Below are 21,667 nucleotides of genomic sequence, written 5' to 3'. Positions count from 1 at the left end.
GCGATTTTTCACGTGCTGCGAGATGCCGGCAGTTAGAAGGATGTTCCACATGTGCCGCCTTCTCCGAGAGAGGCGCTGTCTTTTAGACAGAGCCTCTCTCGGGGCTAATCTTGTACACGCACACACCTAACGAAGTACACGCGAGGATGGCGACATCGCACCCGTAATACGAAAGATATGAGTTATGCCCCCACCAAGTTGTATTTTCGTCCATTTTCATTGACCTTATTGATGCGGAAGCGTCAAATCGCCCCTTGAGGGAAAGAGCTGGCGTCTGTAGTCTATAGCAGAGAAATAACACCCAAAGTCCCCTTGGCTGCGACCCCACGTCCCAAACGCGCCTCGACGGAGCAGAACGGGAACACCTGCCGCAACATTAGCGCGCCACGTGTTGCGTGAAAGAGAGCAGCACCGCAAGCTGCTGCTGCTTGCGGGCTCTAGTGTTCCTGTATATCAGCGGGATGGGGCAGCGCGTGCCGCCTGCCGGCCTTGGTGATCACTGCTACTTCCTTGGCCTCCCGTCGCGCAGGGTAACGGTGGCATACGGCTCGGGCAGCACGTACCGCTGTGGTACATTACTCGCAGCGCAGAACTGGAAGGACAGCGCAGCGGCGTTCAATTGCACGTTAAGCCTTTCGCATTCACAGCTCATCAGAACAGCGTGGGTGTCCTCGGATTTTTCATTTCTCCATTTCCCTTAAAGGGATTGGGACAGCAAATTTTTGAGGCTATAAAAAGCATGTTGTATAGGCTGCTTCCGTATGCAAGGACACCCAGAACGAGGTATTGGACGCTGCAAACATTTCAAAATAATTTTAATTCAGCTCCAAAAAGTCATTAAAAACTCCTTCTCGTGGTCGAGACCCATCGCTAGCGTGGCAGTTATGACGTCACAGAGGAGGAACGAAAATATTGACGTCATAGCACGCTAGCACAAATACGTGACGTATGATGAGTAGCGATGAAATGCCGATTACGGAGCCAGCTGAGCCGAGCGACCGAGCATAGCCTCCACTATGACCGAGCTACAGGCATATAGAAATCCTTTCTTAATTCAAAGAAGGGGTAAGACGTGCAGACACGCACACAAGAGGAGAAAAGTGGACAACACGAACGCCGCACGGCGGCCCGCGAACGCCAAACTGCGTGTAACACTAGCCGGCCGACTTCGAAAGGGACCAGGATATGCGGCGTTCGTGTCCGCTTCTCTCCTCGCATAATCGCAAAGTTCGGCAGCTCGGAGCGGTCTCTCCTTCGCTTGGCCTTTCTCAATGTGAGGGCCCGTCCACGTTACCGGCACGGAGACTCGCCGCACGCCGTTTGCCGTTCGCGGGCCCCCATGCGACGGCGTTTTGCTCGCAAACGGCGAGATTTCCTTGCCGTAGAGAGGACGGGCCCGGGACCCATTTGTGCGGCAGCCGTACAGCGAAGCGGCCAATCAGCGACCGAGGAGCGGTCCCTCTGGCACCGACGGCAGCCTCACCGCCTCTGATCGTTCGGCGCCGCCGATATCGTCGCTAGACCTTTTCCGGTTCACTTCAAAGCGAAAGCTTACGGCGCTTCCGAATGAATCACCGACTCTCACAAGCCGCAATATTTTCTTACCGTTGTTGTCGCTCTTCGCAATAATTATAATAATCACGACATGCACTTCGAATCGCCAGTTGTTTAGCTCTGCTGGGAGAGCACGCGTACGCGTGAGCAGACGACGCAGCATCGTATTACGTCACTATTTTTGTGACCCACGTGACCAAGCCATGTTACGTTTCCTCCTCTGTGACGTCATAGCATCCCCCGGAGCCCAGAAACCGAAACCGAAATCGCTCGGTATAATAATGCTATTATTAAATTATTTATCGGATATATATGAATCCCGCTGTGTGTATCGTGCTCCCTGAAGCATGACGCAACGTTTGAATCAACAAACGCATGAACGAAAATTTTGATGTCTCCACCCCTTTAAACGCAACAATTAACTTCCCCTACACTTTCTCTGACTTTACTGTCATTTATCTGTTATTGCCTCTCTGTTTTTCTCGATGACATGAGTAAGCTGCCGTTCATGTCTTGAGAGCGCCTGCCATATCAGCTCCAAATCGTTTTTATCCAGAAAGTTTTTTCTGAGCAGTACTACAGACCTAAAGTCGCAATTTCGCCTAAAAGGCGTATCGTCGATTGCAACAGCAAATTATTAGCAGCTGTGCGAAGTAAGGATAGCAGTTTTATTGGCCGTATAAACTTGTCAACATTCGCTTACTAAATAAACTAACAAGCATAGTGTTACGCGTGCACAAGCAAACGTGAAAACTTCTCACTCGATAACCGTGGGCATTCGCTGTCAAAACGCTGACGTGAGGAAGCCTGGCTGCAGTAGCGAGCGAATCGACCTTCGTGCTGCCTCTAATTCAACACGAACTAAGCGGTGAAAACACAGCGCACGTACAGCTATCAGCATTCGAGGCACTCTGTCCCCATCGCAGATCGCTTTCAAGTTAGGGCCCGCTCGGTCGCACTCGGCCACGCCATACACAGCCGCCGCCGACGTGCGATGGAAGACGCCGCGCTTCCTCCCCACCTTCCTCCCTTGCGTGCGCAAGATCGAGCCGTCATCGACGGCTCACCCTCGCACACTTTCACTGGCTCATAGAGCATGCAACGCATGATCATCGTACGTGGACTTCATACGGATCATCACGGCGACACAGACAATATCATGACGACGGAAATGCGCCTGGAGTGTCCATGTAATTGCTATCGCAACAAAAAAACGTGTGAGCTAATCAGTTATTCCCGCAACAAGAGTTGCCACTAACTCCTTTTGCTTCTCTAGTGTATAAATATGCTTCAGAGTTTGGAAAGTGAACATATCCCACCCTGAAAACATAACCTGCATTCTTTGAAAAACGCGTTTTGTGTGACTGTCTTCGATGCAGTGTTCAGGGGTGATTGCTTGGGACTACGCTAACTCACATTGATAACAGACAATTGAAGGAACAAGTCATTTGGAATATCAACCTCGCAAGCCGTTGCAGAAGAACCCTATGAATGCATTGTAGCAATTCTTACTGACGGCAAACCTGCACAATTGATGTTAGCACTGACAACTGGCAAGTATTATCTTGTGCTGCGAATGGCACTGACCATGTGCAAGTATTGCCATTCTTTTCCACATTTCGCTAAACTGCGACATAAGAATTAGGTAGATTTCAGCAAATATTGCCCCAAGGTCACTAATATTGTTGTTAAAGCTGTCGAGTGAATTTTGAAATAACGTAGGCCTTTTGGCCTATAACACTAACATAAATAATATGGCGTAAATCAGCTACCGAAGCGTCTTAGCTTTGTTTAGTGTAGGTGCAGGTGAAAGATAAACATTAACTTTAACGGCAGGGTGTGTAGGGCTTTTAATTTACTGATATCTACACAACAGCGGATGAAGCAAGCTGAAATATTGCGTTTACTTTCAGATTGTTAGGTTAGAAAGCTAAGTAGATAAAAAAGCACAGGTAATGCTATTTTCTTAGCGTGAAAGTTAGCACGAATGAAGTTGCATGGACCTCATTCTCGTGTATACCAGACACCAGACGCGTGCTCCAGACTGACCGTGATAGGTCAAACACTGCGTTTCTAGCTGCCTCTCGATCCATGCGAAAGCTTCATGCAGCATTCATTCGTTCGGAAGTCGTGAGAAACGGAAGCGTACGTTCATCCTCTTGTGAACAAACCCAGTCGCTCGCACAGGTAGGCCTTACTCGAACAATTTATTATGCATCTGCTGTGTTCAAAATATCACCATACACTTTAGTGCAGTCACTTTTGTTAAATAATTTACTGCTACGGTTGCGAATGTTCGGCAATTGAACATTTTGGTGAAACTGCAGAACCTGCACCGTTAAGACTCATTCAAGTTGGTTTTGTAAAAAAAAAATTAAAACGAAAACCCATTTTGTGAGTCCAATGTGAGGCATCTTAAGACCACCGTGCTTCACTGGAAAGCATGCACAAGCTCGGCGTGAAGACAACCATTACTTCAGCTTGGTCACAGAGCCCACGCACGGTACAGGCAATTTAAGGTCATTACTTGTAGTTTCTAAATAATAAGGTGCGTCCTAAAAGTCATTTTCGAAGTAAGTTTCATAACTTCGGAGTCACTAAAACGTCCCAAATTGTTATTTCGTGTCGCTAAGAAAAAGTCGCCGGTCACTAAATAGAAAAGTCTGCCGCTAAACAGACAAACAAGTCGCTTCTTAGACAGAGAAGAAAGAAAAATACTTATCCTGTGTAACTGCATAATGAACGATCTGGTATTAGTAGGCAAGGGTATCTTCACTGATGAAGAAATGATGCAAATTACCCGCCTAACAAGCACTCTATTATTTCGTCGACGGTGCACGAATGGAACCGTCTTCCTTATCACATTGTAAATACTGAAACTCGCGATTTATTTTCAACCCTTGTGCCACACTGCTTCCAAGGATAACATTAGATTTTGTTTTAGTGGATTGAAGGGCTAATGTTACTTTCATTTATTGATGTACTACAGTGTTTTTGTCGTACATTGCACTGTAGTGCCCGTTTGCATTTTGTATAGTGTTACTGTATTGAAGCAGTAATGCGTTATTTTGTTGTGTTAATGTCTCAACGTGATATTGTATATATGTAGCGATATGCTGACTTGTTATTTCTGTTGACCACTCATAATATAGGTCTAATATTGGACTGATAGTATCTTCAAATAAAAATAAAATAACCCGCCGTGGTTGCTCAGTGGTTATGGTGTTGGGCTGCTGAGCACGAGGTCGCGGGATCGAATCCTGGCCACGGCGGCCGCATTTTGATGGGGGCGAAATGCGAAAACCCCCGTGTACTTAGATTTAGGTGCACGTTAAAGAACCCCAGGTGGTGAAAATTTCCGGAGTCCTCCACTACGGCGTGCCTAAAGAAAGTGGTTTTGGCACGTTAAACCCCATAATTTAATTAACAAATAAAATAAATGTCGCGACAAAATTGCTAAAATGGCCACACTGCCGTGTGCATTTGTTCTGTGCGTGTCTCTTTCTTTTTATTAACTTTATGCATCCGCCCCCCTCCCTCCCCTGCAGTGTAGGGTAGCCAACCGGATTTTTGTGTCCTGATAAATCTCCCTGCCTTTATCTTTTCTTTCGTCGCTCGGTGAAGTCACCTTTACGTCGGAATCCCTGCAACAATATTGTCATGTTAGCGCCTTGAAACTCTCTCCTCCTCCAAACTTCTTCCTAAAGCGTTGTTTTATCCCCGATAAAAACTGGGCGGCAAAACCGGAACGCTTGTGCCCATTCGTTCCGGTGCGTGACAGGCGGTAGGGGGGGTGGGGGTGGTGGTGTAGGTGTCATACGATCTTCAACTGAGGCAGGAGGTTACCCACATCTACATCCTTCCCAGACCAAAAGACAACGCAGAGTCCCATTCGCTTTTCAAGTCGGTCCTTAACAACTGGCATGTTAAAAACGTAAAAAAAAAAGAAATCATTTTGACGCCACGGTTAGATGCGCTTAGTACGTAAACCTCGAAGCCGGCATCTCCGTCTACGTAGAGAAAGTAACCATCTCCTCATGTTCCTTGCACAGTAAAAACATTGCTCCCTCGCGGCTGCTGGTTCGTCCGAAGAATAACTTTAGCACGATACCAATTCCGATGTCCTTACAGAAATACATGTAAAACGCAGGAATTACTTTGTGCAACGACCGGTTTAACAACCCTTATCGGTTATAATCAACCTTATCGAACTCGACCCGAGCCTTTCAACCGTTATTGGTTGGTATCAACCTTATCGCAAACGATGCGATCGTTATCAACCATTATCTGTCCTTACCAACCTTATCGGACATGATCCGACCCTATCAACCTTATCAGAATTGCTGCGACCATTATAAGCCCTTATTGCTCTTTGAAACCTTATCCATTCACGTCCAACCATTATCAATCGTGATGAGACCCACATAACCCTTCGTCACCCCTTATCAACTCATTGATTGCTTATTGACCCCAGCTTTTAGTCCTGTCTCCTCTTTTTCAATGTGAAAAGAAATAAAAACATCATTCATTCATTCATTCATTCATCTATCTGTGTTGCACAACATAGAGCCCAACACCCTTAAGAGATCAGTGAATATGCGGAACACCACGTGGCCTTTACTGATGTCAAATTTCTTGTACTCTAACTCGGGAGCTATGTGGTAATGCCGAAACACCTGTTTAATTAGAATTTCATTTCATTTCATTTTATTACCTTAAAGAATTTAAAAGTCTGTCATAATTCTGAGACCCTCACTACGGTATTAAGCATTAAGCTCATATCAATGATTTAGTCACTCACTCAATTAATTAGCCAACCGCGAATAACTTAATGTATGTGTTCGTCAATCAATTAATCAACGTGTTTGTCTGACAACTTCTCAAACATTTATTCAGGAAGATTCCTCGTGGAACAGGTGGCTGGAAAATTCATGTTCTACAACTTTCTTTTCGCGAACCGCGTGAACACCTCTTCAAGTCCTCCCCCACGCGGGGACATGTGTTAAAAGCACTATAGAAACAAAGACGCCGCACTGTTTCGAAACGAAGTGCCATCCAATGCCGAACGAGAGTGAAAGAAGTAATAAAAATGGTTGACTAATTGTCCCCGTGCACTCTTTCCTTCGCGCGCGCGCAAGGGGAGCTCGCGGGAAAAGGATACAAACGCGTGGACAGCCACACGCGTATTCCATTTTGCGCGTATGATGACCCCATGGAATCAAACTGACGAGCATGTGGCATCCCTGGTGGCTTTTGTCCTACAGTGAAGCCCGGGTATAGCACGGCGCAGCGGAGGCACAGCAGAGGGTCAACAACAGATTGTGTTACAGCGCAAGACACTCGCCTCCCATGTATGTAAGCGTGCGCTCGTAAACATTACACTTTGCTCTGCCAATTCGGAAGAAAAGGTAACAAAAAAGCACAGGCCTGTGTCATTGCAGACGACGTCTTGTTTTCGACGGGCCGTCCTAATTGAACACAACGCGATCATCTACGATACAACGTAACTCTCCTACACAAAATAAATGGCGCTATATGACACGCATGCACGTGGTTTGCTCGAGCAAATCGCAATTTCCATTTTAATCACTGCGTATCCTGATATTTCAAAGCTTGCGTCGCATAAATAGTGAGGCCAATCAGGTCAAGAGGTAAGGGATGCGCATTCAGGTAATTGCATTATCTTCCATTTTTTTTTTTTTTTCTGAAGCTGGAAGGAGAGTGATTCCACGTCGCGCAACAGCCCGTGCGCACCCTCTGCACGTGGGCTGTTTTCTCATTGAAGTTCCGCGCGCAAGAAACGTTTGCAGGAAATTTTGCGAAGGGGCATATTTAAAAATTAGGGCTCGCGCTACAGCAGCACAGGACGGCAAATGGTTGGGTATTTTATTCTCCTTACACTGATTACACCTGAACTCTATCTGAACGTCATGTATGAACATTGGGAGCATCGCTCTTACACACGCTTTCGAATTAAACCTGCGCAGATATGTCGCAATCCACCATGTGATACGTTGCGCTTCGCGCAATTGTCTCGTCTGCACAATCTTAAAACGAATATTTCAATAAGAGGCATATTGGTTGTTTGGTATACGTTGCTTGTAAAGAGTTCCATATGCTATCATTCATGTTACAGAGATAAAAGCTACGTTTTCTTTTTTTTTTTCTTTACGAGGCCGCGGGTTTAATTGTTTGTTATAAAACAGCTCTCACGAGCAAACTGAGGAGTTTGCTGCGAGGCGTGGGCGAACGCCTGAGTGCGTTCAAATATTTTAACGCACTCGTTTTAAATTGAATCGAGCGCTGACTGGGCGAAACCTGAGATTTATAGTTTCAGCAGAACAGGTTTTGTACGGCCTGCAGTATGGATCAAATTTCAGCCGTTTGGCAATGCGTTCCCAATGTCATCACCAAGGTTTGCGCGAAATCAAGAACTGCCCGACAACCTGCTATTGCGAGACAAATAGCTCGAACACACAAGCGCACGAAGCCAATAGATAATGCGTTAGGAAAAGCGTAGGGAAAACTGATTTTTTTTTTCTTGAAATGAGAAAATAGTAAGGGAAATTAAAAGGGGGGGGGGGGGGGGACAAAAACACAAATTGCCGCCGATGCGAGTCGAACACACGTCTTGCGCATTACCCGTGCGACGTTCTGTTGTGGAGCTATCACGGCTGCCGTCCTTCCATCTATTTTCTTGTGTATTTGTGTACAAGTGTACCACGTCTATAGTGCTTGGAGTGATGGCCAGCACCACTCACTACAGTCTCTAGTCTCTCTTGTAGAATAGACAGGCACGTGACAGTCTTAGATGCATGTAGAGCATGTTTGGAAGGAATCGAGTGGTATGAAACGTTATTGTACGATGTGGGTGGAAAACACGCGTCCCTTTCGAGGCCATTGCGGCGGACGTGGAACGGATCATTTTAACCGCAGGCCTCTCGTGCTACTGCAACTGATCACGAGCTCTCATACACTGTCTCGTGGAGTCAAGGTTGTCAAAGTTGAGACCAGTATAGATATATACATACGTATATAGACACATATGTATATAGACACATATGTATATACACATGCAATGCGCGAGGAGGATAAGAGAAATCCAGGGGTTCGGATTTCATGTTCGTCAATACGGAAGATGTCGGCTCGGCTCCCACATGCGGCGCGTTGTCTTGTCGTCCACTTTAATTTTCTTTTTTATAGCGAAGCTGCTTACCTCTTGCCCCCCGCATGCATTCTTGCCCCGCATGCGTTCCCAGAGGAACGCGTGCGGCTGTTCCCTGGCCGGATTATGTGCCTGTCACGGCACGTGGAGGCCGATCTCGGAGATAGTGTAATGCCGGGCCGTTCCCAGGGGCTTACACTGAACAGCTTGCATATATATATATATATATATATATATATATATATATATATATATATATATATATATAACGAACGTGCACTTAGTGTAGCAAGTTGGCCTTCATACGCTTTATTCGTTTTAAATCCTGTTGGACGAATGATGAGAGGGGGAAAAAGTGGCGACGGCGCCTGTGCACGTGGTCTACGCTTCTGTGGTTATAACGTCACGCGCGTCCGAGGTATATATATATATATATATATATATATAGCTGCGCTGCTAATCCCTCCCCATATGAATGTTGCGTCTCTACGACTTCTTTTCTTCTTTTTATGCGAGAACGTCAAATAGCTCATTGAGCGAAAAAGCCGCGGCGTCCGGCGTCTGCAGCAGAGAAACCGCACCTAAATTCCCATTGGCTGCGACGCCACGTCACGGGCGCGCCTCGACGGAGGAGAGAGGGCTAAAGGGAACGCCTACTGCTGCCGCAGTAGCGCGCCAAGATGTTCCGTGGGGGGAGAGGGCATCGCTGCGACGCCAAATCACCCTCGCTCTCGGAAGCCTGTTCTTGTTCCTTGTCCCACAAACTCTCGCCTGCACCTGCAACTGCACCTCGGGTTAAAACCAAATCAAAATACGCCAAGGGCATCCACGCTCTGGCTTAATTGCCAGCGAGGAACTCATAACTCGAAGGACCGCTCAGCGGCGTTAAATGGGACATTCATGCTTTCGCATTCACAACTAATAAGAAGTGCTTAGGTGTCCTCGGATATTTTTTTTTCTTTCGTTATTCCTATATCTCATATTTTTTAATAAGAGTCAAGTTCCCATGTGTTGTCCGTGGTTTCGTCGTCTGTTCGCTTCCTGTGGTTGTATAACTATAACCGAAACTCGAGCCCTGCTGTTCTCCTTGTTCTCCTTGCCCACAGAATACGAGCGGTACAGCAGTGAATCGAGTTGGCAGCAGCCGGCGCTTCATGCCCGCCGCAGTGACTTCGGCTGCGGTGCCGAACACGATGACCCGCGATTGAATACCGAGCCACGACTGCCATAGTTCGGTAAGGATAACAAACTGAGGTAGTTAGCCTGGGTTGAGACTGACCACTGAATACTAAGGAAAGAAAGTCATGCACGAAAATACATGCGCTGTGGACAAAACACAAACTATGTCCCGTTGCGATGGAAGTGCGATGGTGTGGCAAGTTTAGCGGCTGTTCTGCACTTGCTATTCCAGAATCACAGCTAATAGCAAAACGGATTAACAGTAAACGAGAGAATAATAGATAAAATAAAAATATTCAAAACTTTTCATAAAGGATTAGAGTAAAATAAACAGACTACATACTAAGAGCTTGATGTAAAGCTTCAACTTTTATACATATCATGTATACCAATGTGCACATGTCATTGACGTATCTGTCTTTCTGCCTATAAATGCCTCTCTCTCTCTCTCTCTCTCTATGCATATCGTACGCTATTCAGAGCTACTACCGTTCTCCTCTCTTAGCCAGTCCGCAATGCCACGCCGCATGTCGATGGGGGTATGATCCAGGAACGTTCGTTCGTCTGGCAAGGGCGGCGATCCGGCTCTTGCCAAACAAACGAGCATCTAAAGCTGTTTGTTTGGATTCACATGCACGTGAAGAAAGCCAAGTTGTCGCCAATGGATCCATTTATCCGCTCTATACAGTGTCCCTCGTAGTCAAATGTGAAGTTTTCAGCCGTCGAGGTTGGTGCATAAACAGGTGCGTAAATAGGTATTAGAGAGTTTTAGCAGAGCGTTTACGGTCCGCTCCGCTCAGACCGGCCTATCACAACAATTGGCACGCAGCCGCTCAGCAAAACGCTACTGGGAACACTGACGCGCGTGCGCACAGCACACATAGCGGCAGCGGAACGTGGGACGCTGACCACGTTCCGCTAGGAACCTGATTTAGCGGTGCGTCAGGGAGCGAGTTGCTTTCGTAATCGTTTTACCGCCAAGCTGAGAGCACGTCAGTGGCATCTCTGAAAGACGCGCTTGTTAGATAAGCGAAATCAATGCATTCTGTGCAGCCACCGGTGCGCGTGAAACGTGTGCGGAGCGGAGCGCAAGCAAACGCTCTGCTAAAACTGTCTATAGACGAACAAGAGCGCACAGCAGCCATCTCAAAACAGTGGCGAAGTTCAGTCAAACAGAGCAAAAAAAATTTTCTTCCGCTTCGTTGAAACAGCATGCTATTGCGAGAGTTGGTTTGCGCACAAGATATCTGCTGGTGCAGATGTCTTACTCCAGGAAAGTATGCTTCATTAAATCTTGCGTCCAGTAAATTGTTTATTTTGACGACTGCCCTATAGAAGTATCGATAGGTGCGCGCATTTCGTGCGTGCGTGCGTGTGAGCATATGTGTGTGTGTTGAAACGCTACGAGCAGGCGTGTACACTGCTCTGGGCATCACGTTTTAAACTACGAGTGCGACAACTCGAAAAAATAATTTAATAAAACGTGATGAACATCGCCATTAGGAATTCTGGCTTGAAAAACTTCCACGCTAGCTCGATCTTGAAATTTTGCGGCTCAAGTCACTTTTGCCACAAGGCATTCATAATGGAAGGAATGGCGGTATAGTAGCGCGCATATGGAAATTTGCCCGATTACAGTGGCTAATCCTGCGACAATGTCATTACGATCCTTAAAACGTAACGAACCTCAGGCTATATAGGAAGGCGCTGCGTAACAATGGAAATCGATACGTAATCATAGCAGCAATGAACAAAAGAAATGCTTTTGAAAGGATAGGCCGATGACAAAAGGAATAGTCGAGAAATGAAAACGCCAGTTGTCGTAGAACGCCCGTATCTGTCCAGCGCTGATAAGCTGGCTCAGTTTTCACATTCAGAGCCGCCGTTCGCCGACGTTGAGCGGCGTTTGCATCGAGCGACTGCGAATCGATGCGCCTCACTTGCGGTTCGCGCGTTTGTTCGTTTTACGTCATTCGTGAGGAGCCAGCCGAGGCGCATGTAGCGAGCGGCTTTCTTCGAAGTACGTTATACGCGGAAGGCTGCAAATCTCAGCTTTCGCGCATTTTCGTCTCCTTTTCTGGTAATGTGCCTGTCCTACTTACAGCGCAGAACTGCCCAACCCATTTCGTAAAATCTATATTAAAACGAAGCTTTCTTTGGCACGATCTTCCCGCACTTTGCGTCGACGGCAGCCTGGTCGCGACATTGTAATCAAAGGAAGCGACTTGGTGGGCCAATCCCAATGCCAGTGCACAATGGGCGGTGTCCAACTCCACGTCCCAGCAAGGTTTCCTCTGAGTGACCGAAACAGGTCTAGAAGACTGTGCTTTTGCGGACTGCATGCGCCTGAAGTAATTTGGAAGCAGGAAGCGCGTCATAGCCACCATGTTTTTGTTCTCGCACGAGTTTTAATAATTTCGTTGTTTAGCATCCTGAAATAGCACAGTGGGTTCTGTGGGGCGCCGTAGTAAATTGCTCCGGATCACTTTTGAACATCCGGAGTTTTTTAACGTGCACCTAAACCTACGTGGGCACTATTTCATTGCGCCCCTGTGTCTAAGCACGGCCGCCATGGCCGCAAATCAAACTCGAAGACTCGTGCCCAGCGGCAGAAGGCGACAAATATACTGACTCACCAGAGCTGGTCTTTCAAGCGTTTTAGTGTTGCTCAACGTCACAGTAGTATGGTGACGCCACGGCACGCACACACTACATAGCATTAACCAATACAGCTAACCGACCAGTGTTCCGAGCAGCCTTGATGCATAACAGGCATCAAGTGGTGAGGCAAGTCCGGATTTCTGGCGAGACATGTTACGTTTGTTCGGCAAGCTATTGCCTACGCCTTGCCTCTCATCCATATAGCTTATGTTTGGGAAATTTTGGAAGTCTGAGAAACTGACAAGCTTATTTAGAAGACTAGATATTCAGAATTAAATATGCTGCCTTCCAAACGCAGTTCTAATCTTTAAATTTTTTATACCCTGTGAGCGGAGCTACTATTGAACAACTTGGAAAGGATTGTGTCTAGACTACAATTTATTATTTTGAATGACAGAAGCAGCTTGATATCGTAGTCTTGATTTTCTGTCAGTGCGGAAAGTTTCAATAATTAATTTCGCACGCGTGCTGAGGCTACGAGCAGTAAACAGAGCTAAACAACAGGATAAAGCGAGGGACACAGGCAACAGCGCTGCTAACAACCAAGTGTCTTTATTCTTTCAGTCGGCATATACATATACTCCATCGCTATCTCAAGGTGTTGTGTGTGTGACCGCGGTATCCGTCAAATATTCCCATTGTACTTTCTTTTTCTGTAATCTGATAAATGCTGCGTTAACTTACGTTGTCGTTCTGCCCCGAATCAACACACAGTAACATATATTTCTGGAACGAAGCAATATTGTTAGAATTAATTGATTACATCTGCTATCACGTGATGTTAGCTGCCTGTTTAATTCTACCTCAGCCGCTGATGCGGGAGACATGTGCGCTGATTTTGGCGTTTCCGCGTCTCTTTTCTGGACGTGAGTTAACGTTCCTTTCTGTAACTTGATTTCCTGTTTTGTCTTTAGTGTATCTACTTATGTGATTGATTAACTTATTTATTTATTTATTATTGCGATAGCAATTATATGGACACTCCAGGCACAATTTTGTCGTCGCTGTCGCCATGATGTTCCGTATAAACTCCAAGGGCGACAATACTGTCGCTGCATGCCGTATGCTGTATGTGCGAGTGAAAGCGCGTGAGGGGAGCCGACGATCGCGGCTCGACCTAGCGCGCGCAAGGGAGGAAAGCTGAGAGAAAACGCGCCGTCTTCCGTCGCGCGAAAGGTCGTGGGGGAATGGGAGAGATGAATTGGGGCGGCATTGTTCTCCGGCAGCAACTGCGTATTTCGCGACCGGGCGCAAGGGAAACCGACGATCGGTGCTCAATCTCGCGCTCGCAAGGAAGGAAAGCGGGGAGGCAGCGCTGGACGGAGGGGGGGGGGGGCGTTGTACTCCGGCAGCAAATGCGTACTTCGCGCAGCCGAGCGCGGTCGCGCACCCTATATTGAAAGCGATCTGCAGACGTTTGTGCGTGCTGTTCTCGCCGCTAATTTTGCATTGAAGCGATAGACAGCACAGTCACTTCGCTCGCTAGTGCTTCCACGCTTCCTCATGCTAGCGTTTCGACAGCGAGCTTCCGCGGTCATCGAGTGTGATGTGGCCATTTTAGTTAGTACGCGAATATTTCCAAGTTTATACGGCTGATAAAACTATTATCCTTACTTTCTATAGCTGCCTACTAATTTGCTATCGCAATCAATGCTTCGCCTTTCGGGCGAAACTGCGTCGTCATTATTTATTTATTTATTTATTTATTTATTTATTTATTTATTGAGTGATTGATTGGCGTGGTTCAGCGTCCCAAAGCAATACTGCAGGGACATGCGAGAAGCTCTTGTATGTATTGGAGGGCTCCCGATTAATTTCAACCACCTGGAGTTCCTTGGCGTGCACTTACATTGAGGTACACAGGTGTTTTTGTATTTTGATCCATCGAAATGAGGTCGCCGGAATCGAACGCGATACCTCCAGTGCTCAGCGGCAGAACGCCTCAGCCGCTGATGCGGGGGACACGTGCGCAGATTTTGGCGTTTCAGCGTGTCTCCCGTGCCCTCGTGTTGTGAGCCGTTCCTTAGTGCAACCATGTCGCCTGTCTTCATGTTTGACTTTTTCATTGTTTTGCCTTTCTACTGTCAAGTGCTCGCTTGTTATGTAATTTTATATGTGTCCGTTTTTTACGTTTATACATTTATACACATTTATGCACATTTATACACACATTTGTCTTCGCCACTTCTGTCCAATATACGGGGTGTGTTTTTTAAAACATACAATTTTTAATCGCCTTGGGAAGATACCGTAATCCTTGAGCTGGATTACTCGAAGCGGCGGGCACAACTGCACGAGAAATCTAAATGCATAATCGAATAATTCACAAAAATGTACAAATAACTTTTTTCAATAATTACTTTACGGCGCATATTTCAATTTACGAATGTTAGACGGTGAGTTTGTAAGACGTATTCACTCGGAACGACTTCTAGAGATCGCACGGGTTTCGAGACATGCGCCGCGGAACGTGAGATCAGAATGTACTATTGATTCACTTAATTTTCAACAAACCACCGTTTTATGCACTGAAGCGCAAAAGTAACTGGGACGCCCATGTAATTCGCCGCACACTTTGGTAGCGCATATCACGAAACTGGTGTCATCCTGAAAATTTATTCCGAGTGAATGTGCCTTGTGAACACACCGTCTACAATTCGTAAATTGCAACGCATGCAGTAATTAAATAAAAAAATCTCCACCTATTCGCGCCTATGCAGGTGGTTGGTCAGCGAAGCTGTAGAAGTGTTGCGCAACTTGTCATACACCGATCCCATGATGTGCGCCTATTACGCACATTGCTTATCAAGGTCATGTATGACACAAACACACGTTTCACTGCAGTTTACAAAGCCTTTGTTTTATTTGTTGCTTTGAAATTACTGCTATAACTACTTTGCGGTAGCTATGATACACACAAATGTTTTCGGTTCTTATTTGAGAAAAGTTGTTGGCCAAAATTAAAATCTAAGAAATGTGCTGATCTAAAATTTGACTGCATTAACGCCCCGATGAATAACATCGTGATCACTCATGAAGGAATTGAATGAGCTATTGAACGTCTCAAACATAACTCATCACCTGGCCCAAACGAGATATGCCCTAAATTACTTAAAATTACTAAGCTGGTTATATTACGCATTTTCGCAGCTATATTAACAATTTATTGACAGAGGATATGTCCCTGAAACCTTGAAATTTGCTCGTGTGTCTCCGATATTGAAATCAGGCGATCCTTCCATGTCATCAAATTACAGGTCCATTTCCCTAACCAGCATACCTTGCAAATTACTAGAACACATCATATCATCCGCAACGATGAAATATTAAACCGAGCACAAGTATTTAATTTCTAACCAACATGGTTTCCAGCGTGGTCGTTCATGTGAAGCACATTACTCAAATTAGCTACCGACCTCCATCATGCTGTTCCTGCGTCAATACTAACTGATGCCATGTTTATCGATTCCGCTAAAGCATTTCATAAGGTCCCTCCCAGTCCTCTGATAATGAAACTTAACTGCCTTAACATAAACAGAGACATTACTGACTGAATAACTAGCCTTAGAGCGCAGCTTTTAGGCGTCCATTCCTGCGTTGAGCGTCGGCGTGCCTCGGCGTCGTTCCTCGGCGTAACCGAGCGAACGACGAAATATGAAATCGAACGCTGGACGCAGCGGGAGATGAAAGAAGCGATCTCGAGGAGGAAAGTGGAGGAGGAGGCTACAGTGAAAGCATGAGGCGGAAAGGGGAGAAAGAGAATATGGCGGAAGTGTGACGAGAAAGGCAAAGCGCTCAGTAGACCATAAACATGATCGCTTTGTAAACGGAAGGAAAAAAGGAGAGTGCTCCTTGTTCCCTTCCGTCCTTCTTGTTTGCGCTAAGCGATCATAATTATAGTGCACTAAGCAATATGAACCGACTAGCCCAGCAACATGTACTTCTAGAAAATCAGAGTGCCGCAGACCACGAGATGGCGCCATAGTCTTTGTAATCTGATTGTATGCGCGACGCGAGTTGTGTAGTGCTTTCTGGAAGCCATGCAATTACACTGCAACCTTCGACGAATCGCGTATACGAGCCGACGCGCTTTACCCGCAGATTAGATTTCCGACGATCGTTGACTCTGCTCGCCGCTATCGTTGCGCTTGAGTGCTACTTGCTTTGCTGGGCACAAGTACGCTCAATAAAGAGTCATATTTGTAACTCACAGTTTCAACACTGTGTCGTTCTTCACTCTCACTACCAGGTGACAATATAATCATAATAGGAAATAGTGTCGGCCAGCTCTTTCTGAACAATTAGTGACGCAACCGGTTGAAGTTCTTCGTCCACTGCAGCTGTTAAACGAGCTGCCCAAGCAGAGGCTCACTGGCACCGAGGTCAGAATCCAAATGTGCGCGCCGCTGAAGCACAAGCTAGGCGCCGTCGCCGAAAGTAATGAGTTGTCTGTGACTGTACATACATACCTTTCTGTCTCAAATTATTTGCCTCAATATATCGCGAAACGGAAACAAGTGTAGAGCTGCGCTCAAATTTCGCATTAGGGAATATCAATCGTCGGCGATTTTTTTTAATGTAAATGTCATAAATTCGTTACTGTGAATGATTGCTCGTCTTCATTGATTCAAGTTAAATCCGGGGTACCACAAGGCTCAGTACTTGGACCTGTACTCTTCCTCATCTACATTAACGACATTATTAACAACCTGACATCTACTACACACGGTTAATTAAAGACGACTGCGTGACTTATAGACAGATTATTAACCGCAACTACAAAAAAGCTTTAGAATAAGACCTCGACAGCATTTCCACTTCGTGTGATCAATCGCAGATGAAGATAAATTCTTCTAAAACTAAAGTTATAAGTTTTCCAACTGCTACTAACGCTCCATGAAATCCCTGCGTGAATAACGCAATGCCTATTGAACGTATTTCCTCATTAAATACTTAGGCGCGCACCTGTCTGCCAACCTAACAAGGAATACGCACATTGACGCAAAGACTTCTGAAGAATCCAAAACATTCGCATTTATCAGACGTCGCTTACATCAAGCTCACCCGAAGACGAAACTTACGACGTACACCTGTCTGGTTCACTCTAAAATAGAATATGCGTCATTCATCAGGAACCCACATCAAATATACTTAATTAGTAAACTAGAATCTTTGCAGAATAAAGCTGCCTGATTTTATAACAAGAAATTACTTACGTCATTCCAACATCACTAAAAACTGGCTGAGGTTTAACTCTGTTAAACCTAGTCATCACGAGCGGAAGCTCTGTTTGGCTTGGTTTTGCAAAGACTATGCGCACACTGTTTCATTAAAGTTAGGCTACCGTCTTTCCCACGCGTTACAGACGCTGCCGAACGGGTTCTGCGTGAAGTCGCGGTGAAACCTGGCCGTCGCAGTCGAGCTTGACGCCAGCCAAAGGGTATGGCTCGTGAAACGTTCGTTCTGGCTGCCGTTGCTTGTATCTACGGCTTCGTCTGCTTCTTCTTGTTGTTCGTGTTGCTGAACGACAGCCGCGGTTGCAGTAGCTATGATCTCGACACGCTTCCACGCATGGTAAGCCCCTCTATAACGTGCTAATCTGGCCTCCCTAGCTCCGGTGTTTCAGCAGGCAACTTTGCCTTTGCTTAATATTTCACAGCCTGCCGTCTATCTATATCTACTGTGTGATTGGAGTCAGCCTGTGGCTTGCGCTGCAGCGCACGCAGAGACTGCCCAGCCGGCACGCCATCCATGGCGCGACCGAGCGACCAAGCGCCGGCGAAGCAGCCGGTAAAGCCGCGTTTGTAGTCCGATGTAATCAGCACGTGAGCGCGTCGGAGCGCGTTGGCCGCGTCAGGTTACGTTGGCTGCGCCAGAGTGTCGATCCATCGCTCAACCTATAGACGCTGTTGTTCTCGCCAACGTGACTAAAACGTGTGCGCGCGCTCGCGGTACGTCGGATTATATTTAGCCCTTTAACCCTCGCCTAGTCGTGTGGTACCATAGCGGAGAGGCTCAGAGCGAGCGCAGCTGCGACGCCCCTCCGCAGCGGATCACGTCGCGTGACGTCACACCTGCCACACACTCGTTCTGGCGGCTCAAGGTTTATTGCGACGGATTAACAACCTTGAGAGACTGGGCGTAATAAAGCTTTCGCTCTAACATCAAAGCATCACTAAACCTTCCATCACTAGAGAAAAGAAGACTGTTCGTACTATTATCTCATTTTGACAAGCTATGGCAACTCGGGCATCGGAGCCAGCAGTCGCAGTGGAGGACAGAGTGACTCGTGAGCGCGAGCGGTGGTTCGAGACTCGGCTAGGCGCTCTTGGGCGCGACCGGCGAGGACTGGGGCCTGCCTGCGAGCACTGAGGGACCGCGCCGTTCCCACAAAGCTTCATCATAACCATTCGACATTTGCGGCATCTTGCATACAGCCTGCCAATCGCGTTTTCCCCGCGCCTAGATCACCCTTTCAAAGTTGTAATCCAGCATGTACGTACAAGCCTTTTAAATAACTCGCCACTATTTCGTCCCATCAGTCATTGGAATACTCAACGACAGCAATGTGGTGTCTATAATCAACTACGATACATATGTACGTATGCGGAATAGTTCGCTTAGCATCGATTAACATTTGTTTCTGAATCCTTATGTCTACAACCTTGTAATATGTTTTGTATCTGCGAGTGTCAGTTATTGTTTTGTTTCATTTATGTTGCTGTTAATGATTGTTCACCTGTTTCACTGTGACCCCTGTGTTTATGGTAACGCTCCACCCCTCGCCCCTAAGGGCGCCTAAGGATATGTGAATAAAAAAAGAACATCGATGCATGACCCGTGTATGGTAGTTGGTTGAATCGAATCGCTGAAGCAACCGGGGCCAAAATCTTTCACAGAGTTGGTGAACTACTGCTTTGTTCCCGGTTTTGAGATGCCTACGTTAACGTCTCCGACAACGACCACGGGATAGCGATTGGCGGCAGCGTACGTTAATCAACGCGGAAGTGCGCGCGCCTCGTCATCAGTCATGTGGTTTGATGGCTGTTTTTATTTGTGCCGTTCGTATTGAAACGAAAGCTGTGCTGTATGTCCGCCTTACGCATCTGCCTCGCGCGTATACGAGCCATTTATCCTGGCCCTGCACTGCCGCCGGGATCGGCCCACTGAGTTTTCTGTCGACGTGACAGGCGCGAAAAAATCCCGGGATCCTAGCCATAGACAGCTTCGCTGTAAAAACGTTTATTTGTGGATTGCGGTTAATTAGTTCATTGTGTATATCGATTTCTCATGCAAGTAATGCTCGCCTCTTTGAGTAAGCCAGCTCAGTGACTACAATTATGCTATCTGTCACAGGCGATTTTTTTAAAATTCTGCAGGTCTAAAAAATACACCTGGTATAGTGGAAAGGAGAAAGAAATATGGAGATCCCATTACTTAAGATATTCTTAGTTCAAGGACACGGGGAAGAAGGAAGACCCCGAGACATGGCGTCCTGCCTCGATTATACTTTCTTCTGCCCCATGCAATATTTAATGCAAATAGCATCCTTGCAATTGCCATACCAGTTTTCTTTCCGGCTACCTAGCTATATGGCTATACCACCAAAAACGTGGGCCGATCCCCAAAGTCTACAGTCTAAAATGTGGGCCGATCCCGAAGGTAGTCCAATCTAAAAATGTTAGCCGTTCACGTGGTTATGTGACGCTCTTCAAAGAATCTACCTATCAACCGCATATGGTCATCATAGATCAGCTCTACACGAATTTTTATTTGTTTATTTACTTTAGATATACTGCCATCTGAGAACCAAGCAGGTGGGCATACAGCAAAAGTACAAAGCATAGTGCAAAAAATAATCTGAGGTGTAACTTGCTCATGTGAGCTCAAAATTAGAATACGACGCCGCATTTTGGGATCCCCCATTCCACAACTCTAATTATGTATCTTGAATTCAAAAAAGAAATAACGCCACTCTATCCATTCCAATTACAAACGCGCCATCATGTACAACAACACAATAACACTGCCTGTCATTACCAAACCTCTCACTGCACCGTCAGTTTTACTGCTTTTGCCTTTTTGACCGCCATTCGTCATTGCGCACCGAAGCGGTCCTGCCTCCGACTGATCGCTCATCTCGGTCTGATCATCAACACAAAGTTAAATGTCTTTCTGCAACGCAAACACTTTTTCTTACTCCTTCATACCACACACATCTTAACGATTGGAACCACTTTCCCATCCGTATCTGCTCACTTTCTCTCTCTCTCTCTCTCTCTGTTGTTCTCTATAAACGCACCTTCCCTGTGATATACTGCTGCGTGATCATTTAATGCGTCCCTCTTCCCCCACCCCCCTCCTTTTATTTACAATTGGATGCCTGTAGTCCGTTCAATATTTCCTTTGTATTTATGATTTGCCGCTAATATTGTCTAGTATTCGGCGTGTCCTTCTGCAAGTGTTTATTTTATTATTACGTAACCCTCTCCCCTCTACAATGTGTCGGCGTTAGAGGCTGGGCACGTCAAATAAATAAATAAATTAAATTAATGAAGAAAACAATAAAAAGAAACAGATAGCGACTAAATCAGTTTAATATCAGCTCAATCAATCTACGGATCCCGCACATTTTTGTCGCAATTCTGGAAAATTGCCGAATAATATCCAGGATCCCGAATTGTCGAGAACCCCCCCCCCCCCTCATACCGCATGGTACACAGAAAATAAACACACTGAAATAAAACAAGATTTAATTTGGAGTTATTACGGGCCAGAGCACCATATTATTATGAGGCGCGCTGTAGTGGGGGCATCTGTACAAATTTTTACGGCCTAGGATTCTCTAAAACGTGCACCTAAATCTATGCAGACGAGCGTTTTGGCATTTCGCCCCCGTGGAAATGTGGCCGCCGCCGCGGATGGCATCGAACCCGCGCGACATCGAGCTCAGCAGCGCGACGCCGTAGCCACTAAGCTACCATGGCACATCACACACATGCCGAATGGCTACGTATAAACCAAAATAAAGTATATCAAAGAAACCGTTAAATATAGCGAGCTACACCGTCAAGTGGTCGGTGTGCTTTAGAGCTGGTAACCACATGT

At 46.3% G+C, this 21,667-nt stretch overlaps 1 protein-coding gene and 1 long non-coding RNA gene across 5 annotated transcripts in view; one reads left to right on the top strand and one right to left on the bottom strand.

Moving 5' to 3' along the window:
- The window catches only part of Gpb5 (Glycoprotein hormone beta 5), a 134,914-nt gene that overhangs the window by 25,341 nt on the left and 87,906 nt on the right, over nucleotides 1–21,667 (bottom strand). The gene's annotated exons all lie outside the window — the stretch shown is intronic.
- The window catches only part of LOC129388128 (uncharacterized), a 156,188-nt gene that overhangs the window by 68,879 nt on the left and 65,642 nt on the right, over nucleotides 1–21,667 (top strand). For all 3 annotated transcript variants that reach the window (XR_008615156.2, XR_008615158.2, XR_008615157.2), the window contains exon 3: nucleotides 9,826–9,954. This is a non-coding gene — a long non-coding RNA (uncharacterized lncRNA). The remainder of the gene's footprint in view (nucleotides 1–9,825; nucleotides 9,955–21,667) is intronic.

Source organism: Dermacentor andersoni, chromosome 10 (assembly GCF_023375885.2).
Source record: "Dermacentor andersoni chromosome 10, qqDerAnde1_hic_scaffold, whole genome shotgun sequence".
NCBI classification, from domain to species: Eukaryota; Metazoa; Arthropoda; class Arachnida; order Ixodida; family Ixodidae; genus Dermacentor; species Dermacentor andersoni.
Note: the sequence above shows the minus strand (reverse complement) of the source record. Positions and strands in the feature narration are given on the sequence as shown.